The 22,161-nt window shown below is 51.0% G+C and overlaps 1 protein-coding gene across 9 annotated transcripts in view; it reads left to right on the top strand.

The window, feature by feature from the left end:
* The window catches only part of Pitpnm2 (phosphatidylinositol transfer protein membrane associated 2), a 130,796-nt gene that overhangs the window by 69,834 nt on the left and 38,801 nt on the right, over window positions 1-22,161 (top strand). The window contains exon 3 of one of the 9 annotated variants that reach the window (XM_029477450.2): window positions 17,863-18,004. The exons of the other annotated variants lie outside the window; for them this stretch is intronic. The gene's annotated coding sequence lies outside the window, so the exon portion shown is untranslated. The remainder of the gene's footprint in view (window positions 1-17,862; window positions 18,005-22,161) is intronic. 9 annotated transcript variants of the gene reach the window in all.

The raw sequence follows: 22,161 nt of genomic DNA, 5'->3' as shown, positions 1-22,161 counted from the left end.
TGTCGCTCCTCCACTCCTATCTCTGTGGGGAGGAAGCGAGCAGAGGTTCTGGAATCCACCTGTCTACCTCACCTTGGAGTCTCATCGGCCTTCTAGGCTCCCTCCCAGTGACCCTTTACCCCTGCTGTCCCCTGGCTGGGTCTCACACTTTGGGCTTTTTGAGCCCAGTATCATCTGTCCATTGTGTGGTTGCTGTCCAGTATGTAGGTTGAGACCGTTCTGCCACCTTGCAGTTGTTTCTGACCTGTCACTTACTCTTATGATGGCAGAATCTGTCCCATAAAGTGTGAGTGACCTTCCCAAGGTCAGGGAACTATTCAAGAATAGGGTTTGGAATTAAAATCACTTTCCTAACCAATTTTTACTAGGCACCTTCATTGAGTACCACTGCTAACAAGCCCTGGGGAACTGTTTTGAACAAGGCCAGGACCTGAGCTCAAAGGCAAACACATGGCCAAAGGATGGGCTAATAGTAATAGCCAAGAGCATGGTTGGCACATGGTGCCCAGGGGCCAGGAAAGGATAGAAATGTGCTCCCCAGACAGATGGGTCTGCACGGAGGACTCCAGGCCCACGGGGACACCAGGGCTTGGCTCCTGTGTATAGCCTGACCAAGCCTGTTCTGCCCTGCTGTCTCCTCCTGTACATGGAAGAGGATAATCCAGACTCTTGTCATTTTCCAGCGGTTTCTCCATCACCCTGGGAGACGTGTTAAAATCACTGAACGTCCCTTGGAGGTGTGATTCAGAGAGCCTGGGAGGGAAAGGCAAGAGTCTGATTTTTTTTTTTAAACTGCATTTATCTGGTTGTTTGTATGTGGGTGGAGGGCATGAGTGTACTACTGTATGCTTGTGGAGGTCAGAAGACAACTTGTGGGAGCCCGTCTGTTCTTCCCTTTCACCTTGCAAGTTCTAGGTTTGGCTTCTCAACCATCTCACCAGCCCAGGAGTCTAGATTCTAAAGAGGCTCATTAGAAGCCAGGGGATGGTGGCACACACCTTTAATCCCAGCAGTCAGAAGGCAGAGGCTGGCAGAACTCTGAGTTCGAGGCCAGCCTGGTCTACAGAGCCCATTCCAGGACAGCCAGGGCTACACAGAAAAAAGGCTGTCTTGAAAAACAAAACAAAACAAAACAAAAGAGAGGCTCATTAGATACACTAGATATTTCTAAATTCTCTGGTCTGAGCAGTGCCAGACTCAGCTATCTTGCAACCCTATGAGCCTCTGTGGTAGCCCTGACCATGACTGTTGGGTGGGAAGGGAGGGGGGGGGACGCAAACCTGTGGAACTGAGATTTGAGAGGTAGAGGGGCTGTCTTGCTTCAGCATCCTGCCATGCCCACTTTGCCAGCTGTCAGAGAAATCCTTGCTAGTTGTCCTAAAGCTTCCAACAGCCCTGACTGTTGCCTCCGCTGATTCTGAGATGGTCCCCATTTTAACTGGAGGCAGGTTGAGAACTAAAGTGTAGGGTGTGAAGTCTGTGTCCTGGGTGCCTGTGAACCTCGCTTTTCTCCTTGAGCACGATCTGAAAGCTATGTGCATAGGGCTGGCGCTCATCAGGATTTTTGGCAAGGTCGAGCCTGGCCTGACCAACACAGGGGCCTACAAAAGCCTAGGATTGGGGGGCGGGCAGAGAGGCTGAACAGCAATCAGCACAAGATGGGCTGAATGGCCAATTCCTCTCAAGTGTCTTAACAACCTGACCACACAAAGACTTCTCATTAGCATGAGAAGGCTCCTTAAGTGCCCCAAGGTAATTGGAGCTCAGCCCTGGTAACAGCCCAACAACCGGCTGCTTAAGAGCCGAGGCTACTCTCACAGCAAGAGCGGCAGCAGTCATTTCCCACAGTGCACGCAGAGCAGAGAAGACTGGCTGGTAGACACAGAGAAGCCCAGGGTGGACGCTGGGACTAAGTGCCTGGACACAGTGCTGAGGCTGGTGACTTAACTGCAGAACTGCTCGTCACCACTGCTCGGGCCGAAGTCTGGGGCTGGGGATCTGTGCGACCACATGGACAGTGCCAGCTCTGATGATGCACAGCCTCACAGCTTCGTCCCACTTCTGGTGGCTCTAGGACTTCCTCAGCTTGTGGCTGCATCACTCTCCTCTGGTCCCATCATCATCACATGGCCTCCACTTCTGTGACTCTCTGTCTTCTCTCCCTTCTTCCAAAGACACCAGTTGCTAGTTACATTTTGAGCCCACTCTAAATCTAGTAAGATCTTATCACAAATTCGTCTTGATTCGTTATTTCCCATTCTGACATCCCATGTAGGTTTGAGCTTGGGGCGCTAGGAAAACCTTACTCCTGTTATACCCAGCAGGTAGATGTCCCCAAAGGATGAGCCTCCTATGACACTGACTGAGAAACAAAGGCCTGGTAGCAGCTGGTCCTAGGAAACAACAGATCTGGATACTTTTAGCAGCTTCCCGTCCCATCACCAGCTAAGTTAACTTGCCTCCAAAAACAGAGTCAGAGACATCAGGAGAGGGTATGCCATTCAATACCTCCATCAAGTTGTCCCCCAAAGAAAGATCCAAGGTGCTGACAAGAGAGGCGAACTGCTGAGTTTAAGAGTTTTCTTGCGACCAGGCGTGGTGGCGCATGCCTTTAATCCCAGCACTCGGGAGGCAGAGGCAGGCGGATTTCTGAGTTTGAGGCCAGCCTGGTCTACAGAGTGAGTTCCAGGACAGCCAGGGCTACACAGAGAAACCCTGTCTCGAAAAAAACAAACAAACAAAACGGAGCTTTCTTGTACTATCTTGTGGGTGGCGAGCAGCCCACCACAAAGGGGGCTGAGCCCCTCTTGCAGAGTAGGCTTTGGAAAGCGGATTCCCATCCACCTGCTGGGCTTTGTCATCCTTCCAGAGATTCAGGCCCCACCTGACCACTGCTGAATGAGGCCAGGGACTCCCAAGACCACCATTCTCATTGTTGGCAGTCAGCCTTGCATCCTGAGGTCTTTCCTGCAAGCCTGGCTCTCGGGTTCTTACTCCTGGCTCATCTGTGGGCTTAAGGGAAGCGTGACCACAATTGTGCAGTTCCCAGAGCATTAATAACCACAGGCCCTGGATACCAGGCCACGCCTACTGCTGAGCTTGGACTGTTGAGAGACAGCTGGGAAGCTCTTGCTCTACTCTCCTTACCCTGTTTTGAAGTGCTGCCTCCTGCCCAGCCCCGACAGAAGCTACTCCTTCTTGGACTGGCTAATGCTAGCCTCAGATATAGCTCTGATATTCTGAGCTGCCGGACTTGGCACCTGCGATCGGTGCATTTGTCATGTGCAAGAGCCCAGGCCTGTTTCAAATGAGGTACACCATACGTCTCTTAGCACCGAGGGGTGACAATGCCCTCCATATATCTTCCCATGTGCTGAGCTGGGTTAGGGAGGAACCAGATACAGTTCAGGGTTTGTCTGTGTCAGAATGTCTTCATGTTTAAGACTGGGTGATACTTCCTTGCATGGATAGACATCTCTTTACTCACCCATGGACTTTCTAGAGAGCCTGGTTTAAAAAAAAAAAGTACAGGGCTGGGTGTCTGGCAGGGCTAGTTAGACCTTGAAGCCCCACATAGTACCAGTTAGACTTCATTCTAGAGAGTTCTACCTATCCTGTCCTCGCTATCCTGTGTCTTTGCTGCCTGGGACCTGTTTCCCATCCAGTGTATAGTCACAGCATGATGAGAACCTCAATCTTGCTGGAGCCAGCTACCTGCCACCAAGCCTCACACCCACTTGCTGAGCGACCTTAGGTATGTCCCTTCCTTTCCATCCCCAAGCCCTCTCCTCTCATCTGTCAAAAAGACATAATCCTGTGACAGTTTGTATCAGCTCCTCACACACATGCAAAGCTCAGACCTCGGTTCTCTCTCCTCCGCTGCCAGACCTTCCCATTCTGTCATCAGAGGTGTTGCTAAACTTCTGTTCTGGGTGGGATATTGCCCTTCACCCTGAAACCTAAGACCAGAGGCTTCTGCTCAGCTGAGTGCTGCCACATGTCCCCTGTTACAATGTTGCTGGGGTGAGGAGTCTCTGTTCTTTCTGTTCTTATTCCTTGGTCGCAGGATAGTTCTCATAGACTAACTTGGACAGATGCTATGGCCTCAGCACCATGGTCATAGAAGAATAGACAAGTGCTTTCAACTCTACAGGGGCTTCAGCTGTCATGGGCAGCCAGTGCCTATATGGCAAGAGCTATAGATAGACTGCCCACAGAGGTGGCCCTGATCTAGGAGGGTCTTGAAAGGTGACCAGGACCCTTGACAGAAGTAGACAGCAGGCATTAGTTAACCTTCAGACACATGCCTAGTATCTACTCTGACATCCTGACAGTATGTGGTTCCCACTTCTGTGAGACTGATGGTATCCTTTGCATGCAGAGCAATTAAGCAACGTTCTTAAAGACAGAGCTTGAGGCTGGACATGAGGCTCAGTGGTAGAGTGCTAGTGTATACCGAGGTCCTGGGTTCCATTGCCAGAAACACACACACACACACACACACACCCCAAAGCTTGCATTTGAACTAATTCCAGTCTTTCCCACAATGCTTTGCATTGTGACCTTCAACTCAGTTTTTGTTTGCTTTTTTTTTTACCCCCACCGAGCTATCCTTTTTTCAAGGTGGGAGTGGCTGTGTTCCCCCAGCCTCCGCCAACTTTCCCCCATCCCTGCTGTTCTGTTCAGGGCTGCTCAGCGCCTCTTCACCTCCCACCCTGTTGACATAGGGCTGTTGCTGGGCTGGTTTTGTTTTTGACCCAGTCAGCCTGGCAGGGAAGTGGCAGGTTGTGTGCAGGCTTCCCAGAATAGCCCCCGGCTCCCCGCCAAAGATAGAGGAGCCAGACTGTGTGCGATGGGCTTGGACCAGTTGGAAGATGACTCAGTTCTCTGTACCCCAGCCACCCCCTCTCCTTCTTGTCCTCCCCCTCTCTGCTCCCCTGCCCTGATACACCCACCAGGCTGGCCCACTGCATGCCTCTCAATACCTGGGACATGGAGCGTGCAAGAGACTCTGCAGCCACTGGCTTCTGGGTGTTAGTTGGCATGTCTCTGGTGGTCTTTGTGCCCCCAGTGAAGAGTCCTTACCCCTCCTTGTTTCTGACTTGCCTGATGACCTTAGCCCAGTCCCTGTCATTTCCATGACTTCCGTTGCAGTGGGAAAGGGTGTCTCCCCAACTGTTGTGTGTGCTGCTGGGAGTGCGAGCGAGGTAGGAGGGCAGCTACCTGCTGCAGAGTGACTGAGGACCGACCGATGGACTTCTGGCCATGACTGCTGAAAGAACTGTGTGAGGGTGAGAGCAAGGGACACTCCACTAGCACTCCACTATCATTGTCACCATGGTGGCCACCTTCTTGAGTGTTGCATGCTGGGTATTCAACACTGTCTTTGTTTATTTCTCCCATTTGCCCTTTATGAGACATCCAGTTTTATAAATATAGCCACTCAAACCTATAAGTTATTTGATCTAGACCAGTGAGAGGTGGCGTTACAACTGGAGCCTCCAACCTGACTTCCCAGCCTGTGTCTGTCATTGATGCCATGCTGCCTCATCGAAGAGAAGCCTTCATTACACTTTCTGGACTCTTCCCGCCAAACTCAGAGTTTCTCTTGAAAGGGCATTTAAAAGGTCACACCTACATTAAGGATGGACCCACAAAAGTTCCTACTCAAAAGAGATTCCCCTGGGATGTAGAGGCATTTCTGGGATGAAGATGCCCACCCATGTCAACTCCTGTATTGTATTGAACATGTACACAGCTTCACAGACAGTGAGTAGACATGTAAGAGACACTACCATGAAGCCCTGAAGTCTCGTGTTTCTCTCCCAAACCCCCAGCTCCCTACCAAAGACTTGTGTAGCCTGAGGTGATCACTGCCAGTAGAGATACAGTTCACCCAGGTCAACCCAGCTCAGGGGTTGCAGTACTGAGAGCTGGGCCATGCCTGGCGTTCCACCCCCTGCTCTGTATACAGAGACTAGAAAGCTGTGCTCCACTGGACCCCAGCCCCATTCCTTACGCTGGCTCTTGCCACTCAACAGGTGGCCAAAGGATGTTGTCCAGGCTTTATCCCATAACTGGCCTCTGCTTTCCTGTTTGTTCCTCTGTATTCAGCCTTCATGCCTTCATGCTTGCTTTTATAGGTATTATGCTTGCTCTCAGTCTCTCTCTGTCTCTCTCTTCCTCCCTCCAGCCTGCCAACCCTCCTTCCCTCTCTTCTCTGTCCCTCCTTTCCTCCCTCCCTCCCTTCTTCCTCACCCCGTGTGTGTGTGTGTGTGTGTGTGTGTGTGTGTGTGTGTATAGAAGCATGCACATGCATTTGTCTTTATTTGTGACTAATGTCCTTGGACTGTCTCCCAGGGTCCAAGGGCCTAGTGAATTTCAAGTGTAAGACACACATAACCTTGCTTAGAACCCTGTGGGTTGCAGGATGAGCCGGCCTGAGGTACAGTTGGCTCACGACCCGTAGAAAGAACGTTGACATGAACACCCACAATGCTTTACTCTCTATCCCCAAATTCAGCAAGCTCTGGAATCCAAGTGCTTTGTCATAGCTCATTTGGCAGCAGAGTCCCGCGTGAACTGGGGTGAGGCTATTTATAGTCCACGTGAAGCTATTTATAGCCATTATATATCCTATACTCACGAATTCAGTGCGGAAATGTCAATGTATTTGATTATTGAACGGTGTGGAAATGTGCTACCTGTCTGACGTTCAAGAAGCTTAAATCCCACATGCATTTGCCCCAGGAGTAAGCGTTGTGTGACTTTTTTTTTTTTTTTTTACTGGTTGTAAAAGCCCTCTGCTCACAGTACCAGCCACAGTGTCTCTCCTGTGATTTTGGAGATAAAGAGGCAATGTCAGCCATGGAGCCCTCACCCTGACCCCCATGCATCCATCAGCTTGCCCAGCAGTAGGTGCTTTTAGTGTCATTTGGCAGTGGCTGCATCCTTTCTTTTAGCTAGATCTGTTATAAGAAGCTCTCCACACTCTCACTGGACACGGACACACACACACACACACACACACACACACACACACACACACACACAGAGGCTGTATTACCTCTCCTTCCTCTCCAGAAGATTCTGAGTCTTCCATATCTTGTCTCAGTATAGGAAGATGAAAGAGGTGGCTGGGCCTTAAGCTCTCTTTCCCTATGATGCTTCTGGGAAGTCTTAGGCACAGGGCACCCCTGGATTTACATTCAAAGTACATTGAAATTGGGGTGCAAATGCTCGGGGGCCCAGGTACATGGAAGAAGGGGATGTGCAGACCCGGCTGCTTCCCTTGAGCAGGGGAGCCAGCCTTGGCTGTTACAGGACCTCTGTGTGGACCACCACCTCCTCCCACATGCCTGTAGCTCCTCAGAGCATCCCTTAGCACCAGCCCAGCAAGTCACAGGGAGGGGAACCCAGAGAGACTTGAGTGACATTCTTAGGAGGAGTCCAGTTCTTCCTGAGAAGATGCCCACTGCAGCTTCTGGAAGAATGACCCCAGGGAACCCTTAGAACCTGGAAGCTATTTCTGCCACCATGGGAGGGCTAGGGAAGACAGGAGCTGAGACATCATCTATTCAGTTAGAGTATGGGGCAAGTTAGAGAGGAGCCTCCCTGCTGTAGCTCCCTCCCGGTGTAGGATTTAGCCACAGTGGCAGGAAGTCCACTTTAGGGTGGCACTGAGGGACATGGTAAGCCTCTGGCCTGGTCCACAGAGCTGTGTAACTGCCTGAATTGTATGATTCTGCCTGGCCACGGCTCACCTGAGGGAGGGAATGTGGAATGCTGACACTTGACATGTAAGAAAAGGTCTTAGCATGCCCACCTCGGATGAGCAGCTCTGAGAGGAGGGGCACTAACCTGTTGGTGTCCAGGAGTGATCCCTGGGGCATGTGGAAGGCCACCTGTCAGCCTCTGTGCTCTTTGGGTCTGAGCAGCCCCCTTCCCTTCACTACTGCAGCCCCCTGGATTGTTTTCCAGCTAGGATGGCTGTGATCACCATCAGTGTCGGGCCTCAATAAGCCCTAGGGTGATGAGTAATCAGCATGAGAAGCCATTGTCTGAGACAACTCTCAGAAGCCTTGGGTCCCACTGACCCAGCCATCATCACATGGTCTCTGCAGGACACTGGTCTGCAGGCATGAGCCATTCTCAGGCACGGCTACCTATACTCTTCCTGTGGTACCCAGTTTAGCTGCTGGAATCATTTTGGTGGTGGTGGTGGTAGTTTTGTTTGCTTGTTGTTCAAGATGGGGTTTTGCTGTATAACCCTGGCTATCCTGGAGTAAGGTCTGTAGACCAGGCTAGCCTCAAACACAGAGTTCTGCCTGCATCTGCCTCAGGAGTGCTGAAAGTAACGGCGTGCGCCCCACTGTGCGGCTGCTGTGGAAATCTAGAGCCTTCAGCTCTGAGATACCTCAGATCCAGCAGCACATGGGGCACCCCTGCTCCCAGTCTTCACTGCCTGCTTTCTATGCCAGGCTGGTGCTGCATCTCAGTGAACATTAGGTGTGGGGCCCACAAAGTCCCATGGGGAAAACCTGATTCCCTTGCCTGTCCTCTGTCTGGACACCCTCCCAGGAAAATACAGAAAGCCCAGGGGTGTCTGGTATCCCTCAGGGTAGGAAGACTTGCCAGAAGAGGAGGCCCTCCCAATTCAGCCATTTCCCATCTTAGTCTTGAAGGAGCAGTGCCAGGTCCCCAGCCTCCTAGAGTTGGCAGGGGCATCTGGCAGATAACCTGACCCGGACCCTGAAGGAGGCTGCCAGGGTGAGCTGCCAGTGACCTCACACCTGTCTTCTTGGATGAGGCCCTCATGGTCAGTCCAGCACGGAGCACTCTGAAGTCATTCTGCATGAAAGTGCCTGTCTGCCAGGCGCTAGGAAACCGATAGCTGGGCCAGCGCTCTGCCAGCACTGCTTGAAAGCCTGGCTTGATGCAGGCATTAGCTTTCCTCCTAGTAAACTCAGGCTAAGAGTGCACCACACCTTGAGTGGCCAGCTCAACCTCATACTCTTTCCTTGCCCCACAACCAAGAGTCACCACTGCCACAGTGACGTGAAGACAAAGCTCTCAGAGCTTAGTCACAGCAGATTGGAATATGTAGTATTCTGGTATTACAGGGAGGTTAGCATCAGAGGAGAATAGCAGAGATGAGGACCTGCTGATGGCCAGCGTGATTCTGTTCATCTTACTCTTGTGTCGTACAAACACAGGTGTTTTCCCTCTACATTAGTATACTGGGGACACTTGTTGACAGGACTCATAGTGAACCCCTGTCCCCTATTCTGTGTGCTTTTCTTTGTAGGAGGATAACAAAAAGAGGGTACCCAGAGAGAGCCTGACAGGAAGGAGACCCACTGGATCTGTTGATCTGGGCAGAACAGAGGCTCCTATAGCCTGTTCTAGCCTCAAAGTGGTCCAGGAACATGGGCATCTGAGCCAAGTCTACTGATGTGAGATTAATTTACAAATAGACACGCAGAGTGGAACGATGTGTACACAGGAGCCTGCTGTTCCCACAAAGCTGCATCAAGATGTCATCAAGCCGGGTGTTATTTTAGTTCCAAGTATTGTATCTGTTTAGCACCCAGTCTGCAAAGTGCCATGCACAATGGGGGGTGGAGGGGGGCAAAGCTGGCAGTGTTTGAGGACCCCTGGACCAGTGACTGCTTTGAGGAGGTTCCAGGCCCTAGAGCAGTGGTTTTCCTGCAACCCTTTAATATCGTTCCTCGGTTTATAGTGATCCCTGACCAGAAAATCACTTTTGTTGCTACTTCATAACTGTAATTTTGCTCCTATTATGAATCATAATGTAAGAATCTGTTTTCTGGTGTTCTTAGGCAACCCTGTCGAAAAGGTGATTCAATCCCCGCAGGGGTCTTGACCCCACAGACTGAGAAACACTGCCCCAGAGCAATTCCCTAGACTTGTAGCAAATGACCACATTTCACAGATGGTAGCATATGGCCAACACATGGTATGTCAGGTTGCCCTACACATACAACACCCATAGACAGGTGTGGTGTCTTTCCTAGAACCAGATTCACACCACATCTTATAGGAGGGCAGTGTAGAGGATTTCGGATTGACACAGGCAAAAACCATATTTGTAAGCTTTTTTTTTTTTTTTTTTTTTTTGGCCTTGGGGTAGAATGAATTGTGTCTTTCTGCCCATTAAGAGGAACAGGTTTGCTTAGCAATCAGATAACATGAAGAGGCTCCAAAGATGTTTCACCCTGGATTAGTCAGCCATTTGTCATCGTGAGTAACAGAAATCCCATCTGAGCTGGCTAAGGTGAGAAGGGAACCGAATCAGAAGGCTCCTGTTGCCATGAGTGTATCCAGCTTCCCCCACGGCAGGAGCCCAGTGGCCTCCTGGACTACAGAACACTTGGCTGCCTATAGCTTTGTGGACTTGGCTACCATTGAAGGAGTGGCTCATATTCTTTTTGACCCTTTCAAAACAGAAAAGTCAGCCGGGCAGTGGTGGCACACGCCTTTAATCTTAGCACTCGGGAGGAAGAGGCGGAAGGATCAGGCATGAGCATGCTGTCAGAGCCTACAGAAACGGAGAGGCACACTGAAGGAAGACCTGCCGCTGCAGTGTCGGAAGTGGATGGCAGCAGGTCAGAGGTCAAAAGCCTAAGAAGTGATAGGCAGTCACTACTTGTGAATAGCCATTTATTCAGAGACAAGTAAGAAAATTACAGAACTCAGCTTTCAAATGCAAAAAAGAAAAAAAAATCCGTTCAAAGAATCATTAAAAAACAAGGTCACAGAGCTATACTCATCAATCTTTGATAAGTTAATAAAATGAGGCGAGACTTTGGAAATTTGATCTAAAACAAAACAAACCACACACAAGACAGAAGACTAACAAGGAAGCAGATATAACTAAAGAAGGGGAAGACTAGGCTAAGCGGCCTTCCCCAGAAGTTGAAAAACCCATCTGACACATATGATTTAATTCTTGTATAGTCTACAGAGTCCAGACTGTCTGCAAAACCACAGGCCCTTGCAGCCATGCCCAGCCACGAAACATTTGACTTTCTAAGTATATTTAAATGACCCACATTGGCCCAGAAGAAAGAAAAATATGATCCAAGAAAGAGTAAATGTTTTTAACAATCAAAAAGTAAATTCTTGTATAAGGTCAGTTATGTCCAAGTGTGCAAAAAGATATTATAGCTTATCTTATAGGAACCATGGAGCAACAACAACAAAAAACAAAACCAAGAAAACCACAGAACAGTAACTCAGTAACTCAGCAAAAGTATAAAACGAAGTAAGATAGTAGCAAGTTTAATTCAGCCAAATATTACAAGAGTAAGTATTTATATGAGTACACCCATCGCTCTCTTTGGACACACTAGGAGAAGGTGTCAGATCCCATTACACATGGTTGTGAGCAACCATGTGGTTACTGGGAATTGAACTCAGGACCTCTGGAAGAGCAGCCAGTTCTCTTAGTCGCTGAGCCATCTCTCCAGCCCCTAAAAAACTTTTTTTTTTTAAAAAAAATATTTTCATCTATGGCTGGAGAGACGGTTCATTGGGAAAACCACACACACTTGTACACAACAAAGTTAAAAAAAAATAAGAAATATGACTTAAAGAAGGCCATATAGGAACACAGGCACAGATACAGAGAGCATGCCCCCTGACAACAGAGGCTGCCAGCCATGGTGGCCAAAGATTGCGTGCACGCAACCATCGTGAGTTAGTTAGGAAAGAGGTGTCAACAGATTCCCCCTCCGAGCTTCCAAAAGGCACTGGCTTTACTGACATTTTGGCTTTAGACTTCTGGCCTCCAAAACTCCGAGAGAAGAAACTGGCATGACTTGAAGCCAGCCAGTGTGCAGTGCATTGTAATGGCTGCCCCGTGAAGCAAATCCAGCCGGTGTCAACTCAGGAGGAGGAACAGGGTGGTGGAAGGATCAGAGAGACAGACGTGGACCCACTGGTCCAAAACAGCCTCTGACTGGCACCTCATGGCAGGTGACAAGGCAGATAGAAGGTCTCTCTAGAGAAACAGACGCTTGTCAAAGATGTCCTCCAGTACCTTATATAGGAAAGCAGTAGCTCTGAGCTGAGAGTGTAGCTCAGTGGGTTGCGCCTGACGAGCATGTACAAGACACTGGGTTGGAGTCTGGCACCACAGTAATGGAGGAAACAAAACAAACAAGGAGATGAGCACAGAGAGAGAGCTAGGGCCAGCATGAATGACTCTCGACAGAAGTGACTCCCAGGCCCCGGGGCTGCCTGGGACACCACCGCTGCTGCTGCAGCTAAAGCCTATCCCATCAAGCAGTGAGCTCACACACTTCAGAGCTCAAAGGTGAAGCTGAAGGCCCTCGTGGAGTAGAAAAGACTCTGGAGGCAATGAAGGAAATCTGAGAAGAACCCAACAGAAGTTCACAACAGTTCTGATGAAGAAAGGGCTGATGTGTGGAAGCAGACTGTGAAGGCAATCTATGGGACGCAACACAGTCAGGGACTACACAGATGGAGTCGAGTCCAGGGAGAGAAGAGGAGAAGCAGCCGGAGTCCACCTAAGTCCAGCTCTTTAAAGATAGCTGATACCGACTTCTCAAGGGTCCTCAACTTAGAAGAAGGACCCAGCCTTACCCCTTGAAATGGCAGGGAAAAAAAGATGATAGGGCTCCGCCCCCCTTCTTCCTGCCTGAAGTTTCCCTACGAGTATTTCCTAAAAATCATACAAACTAGGGCAAGGTTTTGGGCTGGGAGCCCGGTGGGGGTGGGGGGGGGGGGTGGGGGGGTGGGGAGTGGGGTGGGAGCTTTGACCTCATTGGTTTGTATCTGCCAGCCCCCTCCCCCTCCCCACTCCCCACACTGCCTAATTCAAAGGAGCACCCATGAGAAGCTGCCTGGCTTTATCCAGTTGGCTGGAGCTCACCCTGCACAGCCATGCTCAGCTCACCTAGCTCAGAGACAGGCTCTCTTTCTCAAGCGTGAACTGGGTTGGGGTGCGGGGTTGTCCAGGTTTGACCAGTAGTTTTGTTGTTGTTTGTTTGTTTTTGTTTTCTTTGTGCTTTCTTTCCTCTCCCTCTTTCTCCCTGGAGAGGGATGAGCATCCATCATGGCTAGCAGGTTTTATGGGGGCTATGAAAAGAAGCTAATAGCTCTGTAAAGAAGAGCCAGTTACCTGGGAAACCTTCCAGGCATGTTGTGTTCCTGGCAGCCCTGGGAGGCCTGGTGGAAAAGGCCACCGGCCCTCAGAGTGAGACGAGCAAGATCTAGGTCCAAGTGCTCAATGCATGATTTACCTGTCCTGACTTACCCTAGGGACACTGCCTAGGCATTGCTTGTCCTCTGTGGACCAGGAGACTGCCTTCCAAGATGGGCATTTGGGCTCCATTGTTGTTGATCTGTGACACCTCCGACTCTTGCCAAATCTAAGAGAAGAGTTGGTTAGGCCTGGATTACTGGCTGGGAACCAAATATTTTACCCTACTGCTTTGGGATGCTTTGTGGTCTCATCAAATGATAGCCCATCCACCCTGGGCTCCACTCTTGCCGTCTTGTCCTGATTGGAGTGTTCTGCATACCTGCTGTTGTTAGCTATCCATCACTAGGTCCAAGCAGACCTCTCCTAACCTACCCCATTGGAGGGGAGCCAAGGAGCCGGCTGCCCCCTCACTACCATGGAGGCCTCCAGCTGCTGTCTGTGTTGTTCATGCCCCTGTATGCACCCTTGGGGAGGCAAGTCTGGCCTTGTGAGAAGTCTGAGTCACAGATGCTGTCACAAAACAGGGACATAGCAGGCAAGGAGGCTGCACTATTCTTAGAGACGCTTACAGTTGCTCTAAGGAATCGTTAACAGAGCAGCAGATTAACACTGCCTGGTTAGGAGCACTGTCTGGAGTGGGAGCCCTGAGCCCATGCCAGGCTGCCTTTCCTAGGTACCTACTATGTGCCGCCTAGAGCCTCCTGCCTAAAAACAAGCCCCACAGATAGCCCTGTGCGTTTGCTCCTGTGTTCTGGGCCCACAGCAACCAGTGAGCCAGGGGCGTTCTATCCCCGTGAGGGGTAGGAAGGAGCCAGGAGTAAACGAGTCGGCTCAGATCAGTTCAGGTTCAGAGGAGGCTCCGAGAGGGATCAGGTGGAAGCTGGAGCCCAAAGTGTGACATTTGGACCGGGCCTGAATGATGACAAGGAACAGACGTACCCAGGCCCTGGGGACAGATGGGCACTTCAGGGTCACAACAGCAGTTCAGCAGTGAGAGGGAGTTTGTGTATCCAAGAACAGCTGCAGCCGGGATGGCAGTGCAGAGGTGGAGCTGCGTTTTGTTGGTGTGCAGGCAGGGCTGGGGCTGCAGGGACTCTGAGAGGCAGATGTAAACCAGGTGCAGGGCTGCTGGAGCCTTGAGGAACCATCACCCACAGGACAGGAAGCCACAGATGGGTTTGCCTAGGGCTGGGGAGGGAAGGCAGCACTAAGGGTCTGGGCACTCTCTTGTTATGGGACCTGCCATAGCGCTCTGTTGCTTTGGTTGTAACTGAGCTGTTAGTACGTCCATTTTAGGGCAGAATAGTACTTCTCACCAGGTTTGGATGGCTTCTGTGCGTCCTGTCTTCCAGTGGCTGGAGGCTCCCGAGTACTCGTGTCTCGGCCCACAGACCCCTCAGTGCCCATCGCAGAACCTGGCTCCTGGTGGCCGCCTGGATCTGCTAGGGGCATGAAGTTGAGATGGTGAAGGTTGAGTCTTACTAGGTGAGGTTGGGGGGCTGGGTTGACTAGAGGGGAAAACCGTGTTTGCAGGGCTGCAGAACTTTGGTTTCACCAGACTTACCTGGGGGACATGAGACATTCCCAGGCCTCCATCTGGGGGACAGAGTTTAGAAAGGGTCACTGCCTCCTTCTTTCCTCCTAGCTTACTCTTTCAATTAATTTTAAAAGTTAGCGTACATGATGGGTGTCATCATGGTATTTAGTGTAGACCTGTCATTATGTTTTATTACCCAGCCCTCTCCTCCCACCCCTCCTTCTGCTGCTCCCCTCCCTCCCCCTGCCAGCCTTGGTTTCTAACATAATTAATATCATTCAGCACATTAAAAAAAAATCCAAGTAGCCCCTCTCTGATGGAATTTAATTAGAGCTCTGCCTCAGCCGGGAGGTGTGCACCCCCTACAGAGTGAACCAAAAGAAAATGAAGCAAGTAATCTCTCGCAGTGAAACATCTTTGGGGGATGCCTGCAGGTTGCTCAGTTCCCTCCTGCAGTGTGCAGATCATATGCCCATTCAGCTTTTAGTAAACATCACTGGCTCTCAGCGTGCACTCTTCAACTGTGGTAGCCTTGACTCCTTCCCAAAACCCCTTGCCTTTTACGTGTTGGAAAGATTGGGAAAGCAAGGGTCTACAAGCTAAGAGTGTGAATCACGGTGTTATTATCAATACTTGAGGTGTATGTTTATACAATGGAGGCCCGTTAGGAAGGTGATGGCTCAGTTCTCAAGCTGCTTTCCTAGCTGGGAAGTCAGGTAAACCTGACTCTTCACCTACTGAGAGGTTGTGGGTGAGGTGCCCAGGAGACCCAAAGCCACTGTCTCCTAGGTTACGAAGTGGGGCTATTGCCATGCAGGGCAACACTGTTCAGCCATAAAAAGGAATGAACCCTGGTGCGATACAGCATGAGCCGTGGACACGAAGCCAAGTGCAAGAAGCCAGACTCCAGGTACAGGATGGGCCCTGGATCCCACACAAATCCATGCAGACAGAAAGCAGATATGTGGAGGCCACGGGGCTGTGGAGGGACTGCCGGTGACTGGAGAAAATGTCTTGGAATTAGATAGTGGTGTTGGTTGCAGAGTTCTGAATACATTAACAACCACATTAGAGGGAAAATGGCACAGAACTGAATCCATGGGGCAGTTCTGACATAGCAGTGGGGAGGCTGCTCTGTTGGATATCAGAGTTGGATACAGCCTGAGCATGGGCAGTGGTCTGGGGTCAAAGGGTAAGGTTTTCATGATGTGCAGCTCCAGGGTGAGACTATTGTGTGGGGTTTAAAGGGGCCGCAGCGCTTTCTCGAGACCCCCAGGTAGTGCCCCAGAAGGGTAGTATCAGGCACACTGTGTGCTTTCTCTCCCATCTTCACAGAACCATGAAGAACTGAGGGCAGGTTGGCGTGAAAACTGACACTCCAATCCTTAGTCATGCTGAATGCTCTAGAGTCTGTCTTGGAGAAACATTCCATTGATTTTAACTGGGAAGCACTGGGCGGTTTCTCAAAATAAAAGGGATCCAGTACTCTCCCCATGATGCCCAGGGGCATCTGGTCCCACACCTGCTAGCCAGGGGAAACAGAGCCTCAGAATTGTGAGCCTCAGAATTGTGTGCCGTTGCGGTCCATGCACAGAGGAGGTTTAAAGGGCAGGAGTTGGAACCCAGTTCCTGGGATCTCCAGACTGATGTGCGGCCCACGGGGCTATGTGCAGACCTCACAGCACACTTGCTGGTTTTGGAACAGAAAGAAAATCAGAACATGCGGCTGACAGGCCCCCAAATGAGTCAGAAAGCCGGGTGCTGGAGTCTTGTACCCAGAGGGCTCCAGCTGAGGTTTATTGGTGGGTGTGTTGGCCAAGAGAGTGGGAAAACTCAGTTCAGACGGAAACAATCCAGAGTTGGAACCGTCTGCCTGCAAGCTCCAGTGGTCCCTGTACCAGAGCGCTCCCATCTTTTAAGGAAAGATGAGGATCTAATAAGGATCCCCACCCATTGAGACTCAGGGAGGTGATTGAGACCCCCAAACAATGCAGTTTTAGTGGGATGGGGGGGGGCAGGGTGCCAAAGTGTGTTGGACAGAGACAGAAGTGTATGAGAGAGAAAGTAGGAATAGCAAGCAAGTAACATTGACCGTTAGGGGCACTTGTTCACTCAGATAGCAGAGGAACAGGATAGGACCAAGGAGGACAGGGCTAGGAGGGCCAGGGGCTGGGGCTTTAGTTTTGCAATTGTAATAGTTGTTTACATTTAGATGCCAATAGAGGTGATGGCGTCCCCAGCAGCTGCCAGCCAGGGCTTAGAGATTCCCAGATAACAAGAAGACATGGGACCCAGTGCCTTCAGATAGGAACAGAGATGCCCCGCCTGTTCTGAGGCTGGTGGGCTGGGTGCAGAGGGGTTGCTCCAATTTGATGCAGGGAGTTGGAGAATATAAAGAAGACAGACAAACAAATGTGGGACATGTTGACACTTGCTCAGTGTGATGGGAGCATAGGAGCTGGGCCCTCCTGAGCATGGCTGGCCTGGAGAAGTAGCTAGCAGCATGATACACTGCTATGATGTACTGTGATACGGTCACAGCTCCTGTTGTCAGTCAGCTGGCTGGAGTTGGCTAGTGAGGGTTGGTCTTCCGTAGCTTTTATATGTCTCTGGTTTTCTTTTTAGCAGGAGCAGGTAGTGCCCCCTAGTGCATGCCTCTGGTAAAAAAGACCCCTTGCTCTACAAGCATAGCCTTGTGGGGTCCTGGCTGGCACTCAGGATTAAACACTGACTGGCATCTGCTTCCAAGTGGGCCTGGGTATGGGAATCCCTCCGCCCGTGATAGCAGCCATCCGGCACTGGCAGGGATGTGTCCGAGGCTTTTGTCCCTGTGGGCTTAACAGCTCTCTTGCCCGCAAATGACCAGGGCCTGCAGCATCTCTTCTCTTGTTCTTTACACCTTATCTCCTCTTTATTTCCTCCCTTGTCCCTGCCCCGGCTGTTCCTTTAGGTGTTCAGCCGTTTGACTTTGGCCGTCAGGCAACTGCCTGCCCCACAGCTCGGTGCATGGCTTCTCTGCTATCACTGCTGCCGGCGTTACCTCCATCACTTCCATCTCTGCTTCTTTCCTCAGTGTTCAGTCCTGGTCCTCTCTACTGGAAGTAGGCCAAACAAACAAACAACAAAAAACACTCAAAGACTGGGAGATACCACAAAAGATCCAAGCCGCCAGCCAGCTTCACACCAGTAACACTGGAACTCGGCTGCAAATGAAGGTTTGTGCTCGCACCTATCACGGCTTGGCTCTTTAGCCCCAGCCAGGGTCATGGAGAGTTCACGGAGGCTTGAGATAGCAAAGAGCCCAGTGCCAACCGAAACAGGCCTGGCTGGGGCCCTGCCTGATGGAGCTGGAGCAAGCAGCTGGGGTCGCTGTGCAGCTTCCCCAGGGTAGCATGGAATGTTCAGGATGGCTGATGCCGGCATAAGGGTAGTCATGGTGAACACTGTGACTGACAGTTCTCCTGCTGGAGGCAGCCAGGGCAGCAAGAGAGCATCTAACAGCTTCCAGCTAGGAAGTCATGCCCCACTCCGTGTCATTGCTTATCTATGGTAGAATGAGCAGCAGCAACAGTGTTTACAGCAAGAACTTAGAGAACCTAGCAGTAAGAGTAGTTTAAATTTTAATATAATTTTATGCTACTTAGATATACAATTAGTATAATTTTAATAATTTAAAAATTAAAAATTTTAAATGAAGAGTATTTAAAATTAAAAATTTTAAAGACTATAAATTTAAAATAAATTTATGAAAATTTAAAATATTTTAGATTTTTACATAAATTAAATTTTTTAGATAACAGTGCTCAGTCCCTTTATCCTCTCCCCATCACAGCTTGCCTGTTCGGGAATGAAAGATCCCTAGTAAAATTTCCACCTGTGCCTCTTAGAAACTCTGGCATTTGGGACCTCTCAAAAGCTAGAGTTTCCCTTAAGGCTTGTTAGAGCTGGGAGAGGCTTTGGATAAGGCCTGTAGCCCGATAAACTTCCTACAAATCCTCCCTAGACCTCCAGGGCAAGGAGGTGCTCCCATCTCAGGGATCCTCCCCCCGAAAGCCCAGGAACGAGGGTCTCTGTCCCTTAAAGGTATGCCTGTTTCTTAGGTGAGCAGCCTCCCAGAGGCTAGAGAATGCCAGCCTGCCGCTGCTCAGGTGGAGGGGCCCCAGGACTAAGAATGAGGGGGCTCTGAAGCAAGCACCAGGTTCCCTCTGGTCATAGCCCAGTCCACGGAGATTCGGGCCATGTTCACTGTTCAGTGGGAGCAGCAACCCCAGAGGAGGGGTGGCAGTGGTTGCTGTGACCAGCAGGATCTCCAGCAGGCTGAATAGGGATGGTTTCAGCTAGTGCCAGGCTCCCGTGTCTGGGACCTCGTGCTGTCTTCTCTCACACACGGGCCTCTGCCCTTGCCATCCTAGGTGAGGTAGCAGCATTGGCTGTTACTCTAAGAAGTGGGAATTATAAGGTCCAGGGCTTCCCTATCCTGCTGCAAGTCTTAAGCAGGGTGCCGCCTTCTCGAGACTGTTTGCTCCTTAATATCTGCTACTTCCCTGAGGCTGTCCTGGGGTGAAGTATCACAGGCGAAATACCCTGCAGCGCTCCAAACCACTGTGGTGTCCCCATGTGCCTGGTTGGCCATGGGGTCTGGTGGCAAGCCTGGCAGTTATCCTAGTGACGAGATTTAGGGCCCTCTCTGGGACTTCAGGTGAGTGCAGCACTACTCTCTAAGGCCCTCTCTTCATTTTGCATAGCAAGGGAGGGCTGTGTGCCACGCCACACAGAGCAGTAGAGGACACTGGGGCAGGGATAGGATAGTGGCCATGTCCTCTAGCTCTTCTTTTTTTTTTTTTTTTTGGTTTGGTTTTTCGAGACAGGGTTTTTCTGTATAGCCCTGGCTGTCCCAGAACTCACTTTGTAGACCAGGCTGGCCTCGAACTCAGAAATCTGCCTGCCTCTGCCTCCCGAGTGCTGGATTAAAGGCGTGCGCCACCATGCCCAGCTTCCTCTAGCTCTTCTTGACCTTGGCCCCTACTCAGGATGATGGAACAGATAGAGGAGGAGAGGCCTCAAGCTAGAATCGGCCTCTGAAATCCAGCATGGGACAACCTCAGCCTCTTCATTACAGATCAGGGCCCTACTTGTTTCCTAGCTCAGCACACATTCCTCAGGAGAAGCCTCCGGGGTCTGGAGTGTAGCTCAGTAGTAGGAGGCCTATCTGGCATGTATGAGACCCTGGGTACAATCTTTGGTACCGAGAGTGAGACTTGGGCTCTAACTCTGAGGTGATATACTTTCTCCTCCTGAGACATCGCATACCTCCAGAGCAGCTGTAGCCAAGGCATTCCATGTGTAGAGGCTGTTTCTCTTCTGCCCCTGTGTCACCCCTTTATCACTAGATACAGGTGACAAAGGCAGCAGATTGCTGTTCTGCTTTTTGACTCCTGTTTGAGGACCAGAGAGTTTGAGAGACAGAGAGGAGCCGTAGGCTTTTCTAGAGCAGGAGAGCAAGGGGGCAGCAGGCTCCTGCACATTTACACACAAGCGAGTCACAGAGCCACCCCCTCCCCCAGCCCACCGCGTGGTTGGTTCCCTGTCTTCCCTCTAAGCTGCCAGAGTCCAGGCTCCCAATGACCCCTCATCAAACAGCTTCCAGACTTTATAACCAGAATGCAACTGAATTGCGTGTCTGCTCAGCCTCACTCCTGACTCCTGTCTGTGACGTCAAAGCCCAGCTAATCCCGGAAAAGCAGATTAAGTGCTGTAAACTCAATTCTCTCGCCCTCCCTCTTGCTCAGGGTGTCTCGAGGACCTGCCCTCTTGCAGCTTGCTCCCTTCGCTTGGAGCCAAACCCTCATAATCCTCTCCAGGCTCCCATGGATGCCTTCAGTTGGCAGGCTCTCCCCGTGGAGCTGGGCTCTGCCCTTCCCCTGCAGTTCCTTCATTTGGGGAAGGCCTCTGGGCTCCTAGCCTTGGTTTTCTGCTTTATTGCGAGAGGCTGGGGCCTTGATTCTCAGGGTGACACCCAGCACACCTCCACTCCGCCTGGTCCATGACCTGGAAGCAGCTTATACGCTCCATGCTGTCTCGGGTCCCACCCCAGTGCTGCCGTGGCCTTCCCGATACCACACCAGGTAACCCCACTCTGACCCTGCTGGACCATCAGGGACACTGAGGAATTTGAGAATGGTCTCCTTTCTAGGATCTTAAAAGCAGGGTCTGAAACCCAAAGGTGTCAGTAAAAGCCAGGGCCTGCTCGGGGCTCCAGAGAAGGTGGCTGTCTTGTCTGAATGGCTGTGAGGTGTGACATGGGGGGGATATGCAGGTACTGGTTTAGCTCCTACTGACTGGCCTCTGGAGACCTCCATTTTCCATATTGCCTCTTGCTGTCTCAGATTCCCAACCCCCCCCCCCCAAAGTTGTCCTGTGCCCGGCAGGAACTATAATTTTGTCTATGCTGTCATGGCTCTGGCCAGGACAAGACGGAGCGAGTCTGTCTCGTGCCCAGGCGGCTGCACTGGATGTCATGAGGTTGCCTGAGCTAGGGTTTGGCTGAGGTGAGGCCAGGGACAGCAGACACAAGTCCTGTTCCCTCTCCACCTGAGATGCTCCCTGGCCTCAGACTCAGCAGGGACAAAACCAGAGGGGCTGTCTGTCCAGATGAGAGCAATGATAATATTAATCACAGACCAAGGGGACGATGTATGGCCGTCAGGCCAGCCAGCAAAGCACTTGTGCAGAGCATTCTTCCCTGAGCCCCAGCCTCGGGGTTCAAATCAGTGTGGGTTTAGTGTCTGCTACTGGGAGTGGAATCCAGCCAGGGTGGCCATCTGCCTGTGACCTTGAGAGGCCAGCAGCAATACCAGTGGATTTGGTGCTGTGACAGTGGGGTGAGACTTGCTGAGCATGATCACACTTCATCCACAGGACACCCCAAGAGCTGTTCTCACCCCTATTTGTAGAAGATAAAACAAAAGGTCAAAGACAGTAGGTAGCTGGGCCCAGCATGAGTCAGAGCCAAGAGGGGCAGGTGCGGCCAGCAACCTTCATCTCTGCACCATTGCCCTTCTCTGCCCCTTTGCACGCACAGCTCCAACTCCACTACCCTGTATCAAGAAGATATTGTGTAGAAGAGTGCAAGTATGAGGTACCCCAAAGTCGCCCGACAGCGGCAAGTCCCTCACAGGCATCCAGCAAACCTGTGTAGACAGACCTGTGCTAACAGTAAGGATGATAGGTGTGGCTTTTGGTCAAGTTTCTAAATGCTTTTTGAACTGAAAACCAGGGGCTTGGGGTATGACCCTGTCACACACAGCACCTGCCCGACATATGCAAGGTGAGTGTGGGCCTCAGCGCATAAAAGATCAAATTCACTTTATCA

This window comes from Mus caroli, unplaced genomic scaffold (genome assembly GCF_978045245.1).
Source record: "Mus caroli unplaced genomic scaffold, Mus_caroli_1 scaffold_4, whole genome shotgun sequence".
Lineage (NCBI taxonomy): Eukaryota > Metazoa > Chordata > Mammalia > Rodentia > Muridae > Mus > Mus caroli.
The sequence above is the reverse complement of the archived record's forward strand: the minus strand, read 5'-3'. Positions and strand labels throughout refer to the sequence as shown.